Genomic DNA, 7,882 nt, shown 5'->3' with positions numbered 1-7,882 from the left:
TTCCACCCTCTTCCCACTGAGCAGCCCATCTTGGTGTGGTGCGGTGCGGAGTGGTGCGGGTTTGCGAGGGGCGGTGCGGTGCGGTGCGGGATGGAAGCGGTGGCGGGCTTGGGGCCAGGCCGGGAGCATCCTGCAAGAGTCCCGGAATGGGAGAAAGATGGGGCTTGCGCCACAGCGCATTGCCAGGGTCTTCTTGTGGGGCCTCCGCCTCCCTCCCGGCACCCGAGGCGGAGGGCGGAGGCAGGCAGGCAGGCAGGCAGGATGCCAGGTGCATGGGGAAGCGCGGCAACCGCTGGGCTTGGGTGGCGGGGAGCAGGCTCCTGAGGCACTCAGCGCCAGCCGCTGGCGTCTATGGCCATACCAGCATGAATGTGACCAAGCCCAGTCTTCTCTCAGAAGCTGAGCGGTGTCGGCCTGGTTAGAACTTGGATGGGAGAGCGCCTGGGATTACCATGTGCCATTGGCTTTTGCCTTTGGCTTCCTTCACCTCTCCTTTGGCTCCTGCCGCATCTCCCCCCTCCCTGCCTGTGTCCCTCTCTCCCCAGGGAGGGCGGCGCCTGGGGCCAAACACACCCCAGGCACTGCTCCGTAGGCCCCTCCAGAGCCAAGAAAGCCAACAGGCCCGGTTCGGCCCCTCCCTGCCCCACCTGGATCCCGGGCCCACACACCCCAGGCCACTTCACAAGGGGCACGCTCCCCGCTCCCCGCACCCGGCCAAATCCCACTGCATCGGCTGGAACCCACCCACAGCTTTGCAACTTTCCTGACACACCACCGACACCCGCACCCGCACGGAGCGGGGCAACGGTGAGGGCGGGACGGGGTGCTGGCACCTGAGGGCTGGAGGGTGGGGGCTGGGTGGGTGGATAAGAGAACCCAGGAGAGTGTGGGCAGGCGGCCGGGGCAGCGAGACCCCAGACTCCGACTCCGCCATAGGTCTGGGCTCCCTGGGTCCTGGACCTCTTCCCTCCCAGGAGCCCTCAGCCCCAGGGCCCCTGGAATTTCCCGACGCCCAGCTAGGGCAGCGGGCTAGGGCTGGAGATGTTCCCCGCGGGCGCTGGGCTCTCCGCTGCGGGATTGCACCAGGTGGGGCGGTCGGGATGGAAGGGCCTGGTGGCTGGATTCGCTCGCCCTAAGGCTGCCGAGGAGTCCCATAGAACCCGGCTGGGAGGGCCCGGAAGGCTCCACCGGCCTGATGTCCCACGCTCCCTGCCTGTTGCCGACTCCATCACTACACTTGATTGAAGCCAAATGATGAGCCTTTCTACTCAAGAAGGCCCACCTTGGATCCAGCCGCCACTGCCTTTTGTAACTCCTCTGTACGTTGCCCAAGAGACCAATAAGGATCCATATAGGTAGGGATGACTCTATGTCCCTACTCAGCACAAAGAAGCTACAGAAGTTGAGACCTTCCACCTTCATCCATCTTCAAGGTTTCAAATTTGACATTTTTCAGGGAGGATATGATGAGGGAGCATAAGGCAGGCTGAGGGGTAAAGCACAAGCTAGCCCCTCCTCCCACCATGGGTGGGATATGATTGTTATTCCTTGGACAGTCTTGACCACCCAAGTACAGAGAAAAGGGCCTTAAGCGCTTGTCATGGTAATGTGTGATGCTAAGGCAAATGAAAATTAAATTCCCTTACTGATTATAGCCCACTGACAATCCCTGAAACGGATAGAGTGACATCCCTCTAGGAGCTTAGCTGCTAGGTGATGGTGATGACCCTTTGCTAGGGGCAAAACACAACCTAAGCCTAACATTATCCCAACCTTGAAAACATTCCAGTCAACTTCTTTTATTTCAACTGCCCGAAGGCATATGCTGGCAGTATTCCTCCAAGCTTATGCACCCGCCCATATACATTGAATGGGTGTCATGACTTGGGTTTTATTATGTGGTAATGAAGGCCATTTCCCTAGCCACACCTAGTCCCTCAAGGCGCTGAAAACTTGCTTCCCCCTAACCCTAACCCTATCCTTGACACCCTGCCAACCTGATGGTGTGTAATAATGAGTTACCCGTCAGGACCCCGGTGCAGATTTTCTTGCATGTGGTTTCTGTCCCCATCGTTTAATAAAATCACCTTTTTTGTATGAAAGATGTCTTCAGGAGATCTTTCTTGGTCTTGGGCTCTGGACCACCCCCACCATCGCCCCCAATCTTCATCGGTTCGTCAGCAGAACTCCAACCACTGGAGGATACAGATGCCTTCACCCTGCAGAGCAGACACTTCATCCATTGGCAATATTCTTCAGGATCTGCTACGTGCTGGACCGAGCCCACTCAAGGACTGGTGCAGCAGAGCCATTCTCCAAATACCTGAGGGTTGGCCGCAAGTCAGAATCGGTTAACTAGGTGTCACTACTGGCTTCAAAGGACAGGGCAACAAAAGCCAGTGCCAGGAACTTTTCACCCCTTTCTGGAGAAACACTGCAGTAGGTTTCCCTTGGTCCTAGCCCACACATGGTTCTTACACATGGTTCTTGGTGCTGGCGCCACAGTGCATTTGCCAGGCGGAGAGGTGGGCAGGAGGCCGGCGGGTTCTTGAAGGCGGTAGGAGCCCGCAGGTGCTGTGGAGGGCGAGGGATGTGCTCTTCTGAGCATCCGGCTTCTCCCTTGCTAGAAGTCTTCCACCTACAAGGATGTCGCCCTGGGGTCCCTGTTTCTCCGAAGACCTTCCTGTTTGAGGCAGGTGAGTTCTGGTGGACCCAGCGCCGCTCGGACTCCCGCAGAGGCCACAGTGCCAGCCGTGAGAGGCCGGGTGGCTCGGGGCGCCCTGGTTCTGCTCACTTGGGGGACAGCAATTGGCCACCCTCGGGAGGAAGGCCGTCCTGTCTGTGTGGAGGCCCGCAGGCTCACGTGAGTCAGTCGTGGTGGCCGCTCTGTGGCGGCGGGGTGTGTGTGGGGGCGCCTCCCGTGGCAGTGCTGGCTTAACCGCTTGGCAGGCAGTAAGGGCCCTTCTCACTGCAGGTAGTGGCTTCTGGGAGGTTCTCCGGGTGCCTGCCTCAACCGCAGCTGTCGTGTAAGGAGTGTGCCGCCCGCCCTCGCAGAGGCTGTCGGAGACCTTCCTGCCTTGTCCGTCCCCTGACCCCGCACAGGCTGCACACGTTCTGTCCCCCGAGGCGGCTGCCACGAACAGAGGCCGCCTTAGGCCCTTGCGTCCTGTGGGCCAGGCCTTAGAGAGTCTGGTGAGCTGGCGAATCCCTATCGAAATTGGGAAGTTGACGAGAAGAAGGGGAGAGTGTCCTTTGTTCCCTGGGTCAGTGTTTCTCAGACTCGGTGGTGTCGGGACACTTGGATCAGGGGATTATTGAGGGCCCCAGAGAGCCTTCGTGTGTGGGGGTTGTGTCTCTGGATCTCTACTGTGGTGAGGTTAAACCGAGAATTGAAGCGGGCGCCTGGGTGGCTCTCTGTGTTAAGGGTCCGACTCTGGCTCAGGTGGTGATCTCACAGTTGATAGTTTAGAGCCCCATGCGGGGCTCTGTGCTGCCAGCTGCCAGCCTGGACTTGTCTCAGACTCTCTGTGTCCCTCTCCCTCTGCCCCTCCCCTCACATGCCCTGTGTCTCTCTCTCAAAAACAAACATTAAGGAAACCAAACCAAATCCGAGCATCTCAGATGTGATGAATTCACTTAAAGACAATAAATTAGGACAGATTAATGTACTCATACCTTTCGTGCAAAAAATACGTACATTTTCAGAACAACACTGTGTAGAAGCATGGCATTGGCATTGGCATTGGCTTAGTGCAAGATGTTTATTCTTCCAGCTGCTTCTGCATTCAGTGTCTTGTGGCCAATGATGTTTAGGAAGGCGATGTGGACTCCCCCAGAGGAACAGCTGGAGGCGATTAGGGTGTGGCGGTAGCCCCTCTGGCTTCTGGATGCCCTTTCCTGACTCCGCACTCAGATGGGTGGGGCTTCCTTGCTTCTCTTGGGGGTTAGCTGCCCGCACAGGGCGGCCTAGTTGTGTGACACGCGGTGGACGTTTGGAACATCCTAGGCCACTACTTTCAGCTGATCTTCCATATTTTTCACTCAGCGAACACATTCTTGGAACCACCACCTGGATGAAGAAATGGAACCTTACCGTGCTTCCTACCTCCTACTGACTCCCACCGAACGTCCCCCAAAGGCAACCACGGTCTTGACTTTCACCGGCGATTGCTTTGGCTTGTTCTTCGCCTCATGTTGAGCCAACCCTTGAGCGCTGTGTGTGCGCAATGCACCTGCTTTCCTTGTGTGGCTGTGCTGGTCCTCCCCTGCTGTCGAAGGCCCAGTGTGTGAGCACAGCACGGTTTATTGTTTCTGCTGTGGCTGCTCCGGTTTGTGCAGAGGCTGCCTGCAGATCCACATGCATCGTATTGGGTTGCCTTGGAGGAGCAGGGCGTGAGTGGCGGCACGTGTCTGTTCCCCACGAGCAACAGCGTGCGGGAGCTCGGGGCTGGCCGATGCCTGGTATTGCCTCTTCTCGTGTGTTACCTGGTTGCTGGGGCTCAGGTGCTGGGAGGTATGGTGTAATCGTGGGACCCGCCCCTATGTGTGTCTTGGCCACTTACATGTTTCTTTTGAGAAATAATTGCCTTTTGGAAGCCACTTTGTGATTAGGTTGTGTGTTTTGTTTTCTGTTGATTTGAATGAGTTCTTTCTATGTGTGTGGAATACATCTGTGAATGGCAGAGCTTTTCACATTCTTGTGTATGTCTGCCTTACGTTCTCTGTGTTGCCTTGTGGTAAGTTTCTTTGGTTTCTATCCAATAGTATAACCATTTGTATGTTTCTTGCCTTGGATTGGCTAGGGCCTCCAGTACTGTGTTGAAGGGAAGTGGTGAGAGTAGGTGTCCTTGTCTCCTTCCAGATACGAGAGAGAAGGGTTTCATAATTTTCTGTATACTTAATATTTTTTAAAGTTTGTTTCTTTCTTTATTGATTTAGAGAGCATGCATGGGAAGGGGAGTGCGAGGGGGGAAAGCGAGTGGATCCCAAGCAGACCCCACACTGTCAGCACAGAGTCTGATGCCAGGCTTGAACTCATGAACCGTGTGATCATGGCCTGAGCTGAAATCAAGAGTCAGACGCTTCACCGACTAGAAGCCACGCAGGTGTCCCAAAGAGTTCAGTATTTTACCAGTACATATGACACTTGCCGTGGCGTTACTCGTAGATAGTTGTGTCAAAACATGAAAATTCTCCTCTGTTTTTAGTTTGCTCTGATATTTTAACAATCATCAAAGAAAGAATAATACTAAATTTTCTGAAATGTGTTTTGTGCATCTTTGGGGACAAGTGATTTGTGTAATGTTGTGGTTTAACTTAAAACAACTTTTGCCTTCTAGATTAATCCAAACCTGATGTCTATGCATTCTCTTTGCACTGGATTCCATTTGTAAATAGTGTGCTTTAGATTCTTGCATGTGTATTCAAGAGAGAGGTGGGTGTTCCCTTGCACCCTCTTGTGCCGTCCTTGCTGGGGTTTGGGTTTACGGTCGTGCTGGCCTCCTAAACCAACGTAGGAAGAAGCACATCTTGTGCTTTCCCAGAAAAGTTTTTGTGTGTGTTCTTTTCTTTTGGGAAGAAGTGCTAGGCCAACAGCTGGTGTAAGGTTTTCCTTGTGAGAAGGGTTTTCATTGCAGATTCCTTTCTTAAGGGGAAATAGGATTTTTCTGATTTCCCATATCTTCTTGTGTCTATTAAGATAAGGCATTTTGTTTTCTAGGAGTTTGCTCTGACCTCCCAAACTTTCCAAGGAGTAAGTGTCAACTGGTTTCTAATATCCCTCCTATCTGCAGCATCTGGTGTGATAGTTGCTTTAGAACTTCTTGATATTGGTACTTTGTGCTTTGTTTCTTTTTCATAGAACCAACTTGGGCTTTTTTGATTTCTGTCATTTACTATTTGTTTCCTGCAGCACTGATTTCTGCCCTTTTGTTTTCCATCTACTTGGTGATTGTTTGCTGTCCCATCTGGTAGTTCTTGAACTAAATCCTTCATTTGATTTTTAGCCTTTGTTCCTTTCCAGTATGTGTATTGTATTTACTTGCTTATTAGTGTGTTGATTCATTTCAGAAGGAGAGCATGAGCAGGGCAGAGGGTCAGAGGGAGAGAGAGAGAGAGAGAGAGAGAGAGAGAGAGAGAGAGAGAGAGAGACAGAGAGAGAGAGAGAGAGAGAAAGAGAGAGAGTCTCGAGCAGGCTCCTCACTCCGTGTGGAGCCAGGCTGGGGATCGATCTTGTGGCCGTGGGATCATACCCTGAGCCAAAATCAAGAGTTGGTCACCAAGCAACTGAGCTATCCTATGATATATGTATTCTAAAGCTATGAGTCTCCCTTTAAGCACACCTTTCCTGATCTCACAAGTTTTGATAAGCCAAATGTTTATTATCTTTATGTGAAACTATTTCCTAACTTTCATTGTGGCATCTTTTTCTTAATTCATCACAATGTTTAGGAGCATAACACATCTTGATGTTTCGGGGGATTTTCTCGTTCTCTTTGTGCAGATTTCTAGCTTAATTCCATGAAGGTATCTGTCTCAGTGTTTTGGGGTGGTTGTAACAAAATACCATAGACTGGCTGCCTAATAAGAAACAGAAACTTCTTTCCTATAGTTGAGGAGACTGGGAAGTTCTCAAGATCAAGGCATCTGCAGATTCCGAGTCAGGTGAGAGTCAGCTTCCTGGTTCATCGACAGCCTGCTTCTCCCTGTCCTCCTGTGGTGGCAGGGGTGACGGTGCTCTCTCAGCCGCCCATGACTGGTCATTACCAGAAGTCTCCCTGTCTTCATCCCATCATTTTGGGCGTGATAAATTGTTGGGGGAATTGAACTGTGAATCTAATGCAATCTGTCAATATGCCCTGCAGTATTTCAGTCCTCTGAGATGAGCTGACTTTCCTAATGGCCTGGCATATGTTCGTTTTCATGAACTGTTCCTCGGGCACGTGAAAATAATGTGTATTGGGGGAATGCAGTAGTCTCTATTTATAGGTTAGATGAAGTTTGTTAATGACAGAATTCAGATTTTAGTAACCACTTGAAACCAAGTAAGGAATAGGCGAGAATGAGTTTAATAATATAACTAACAGGCATATCCAAAATATCATTTCAGTGTATAGCCGGCGTGAGAAAAAATTATGAATGATTTTGCATTCTCTTTTATCACGTTGTCTTTAAAATGTGGTGTGCATTTTATACTTTGCACACGTCACACTTTGAGGAGCCGCGCGCGGTTCAAGTACTTGCAGTAAAGCACGTGACCCCATATTGGACAGCCCCGTCACACTGCCTTGAGTTTTCTGTTGTCGTCAGTTCTGTCAGATACTGAGAGATGTATCGTCAAGTCTCCCATCGTGCTTATGGATGTGGCTCTTTTTCCTTTTCTATGTTTGTCAACTTTTCTGTATTTTGAGATTGCGTTATTATATGCAAGTTTAGAAGTCTTGTTCTCTTGGTAGATGGAACTTCCATCGCGAAATGTTCCTCTTTGTCTCTAGTAGAGCTTTTTGCTATAGAGGTTACTTTATTGGAGGGTCCTAGCGGCCACATCAGTTTTCTGTTCGGTAGGGTTTGCCTGGGGATCTTTTACTTCCACCTGTCTGTGATCTTACGTTTTAAGGTGTACCTTTGTGACCAGCGTAGGCTTAGTTTCCTTCTAACGCATTTGAGAGTCAACCTTTTGCTTGCAGTATTTGTGCACATGTAATGACTGATATGTTAGTTTACACGTACCGTATTATTAGTTTCTTCTTTGTCCCAGCTGTTCTGTGTTCTTTTGGTCTCTAGCCTTCCTTTAGAAGTAGGAGGGAGTTTTTATCTGTACACTGAGTTGTTAGGTAATTGGAATATATCTATTTCTAGAGGCAAGTGCATTTTAAACTGACCC

Source organism: Neofelis nebulosa, chromosome 13 (genome assembly GCF_028018385.1).
Source record: "Neofelis nebulosa isolate mNeoNeb1 chromosome 13, mNeoNeb1.pri, whole genome shotgun sequence".
NCBI classification, from domain to species: Eukaryota; Metazoa; Chordata; class Mammalia; order Carnivora; family Felidae; genus Neofelis; species Neofelis nebulosa.
The sequence above is the reverse complement of the archived record's forward strand: the minus strand, read 5'-3'. Positions refer to the sequence as shown.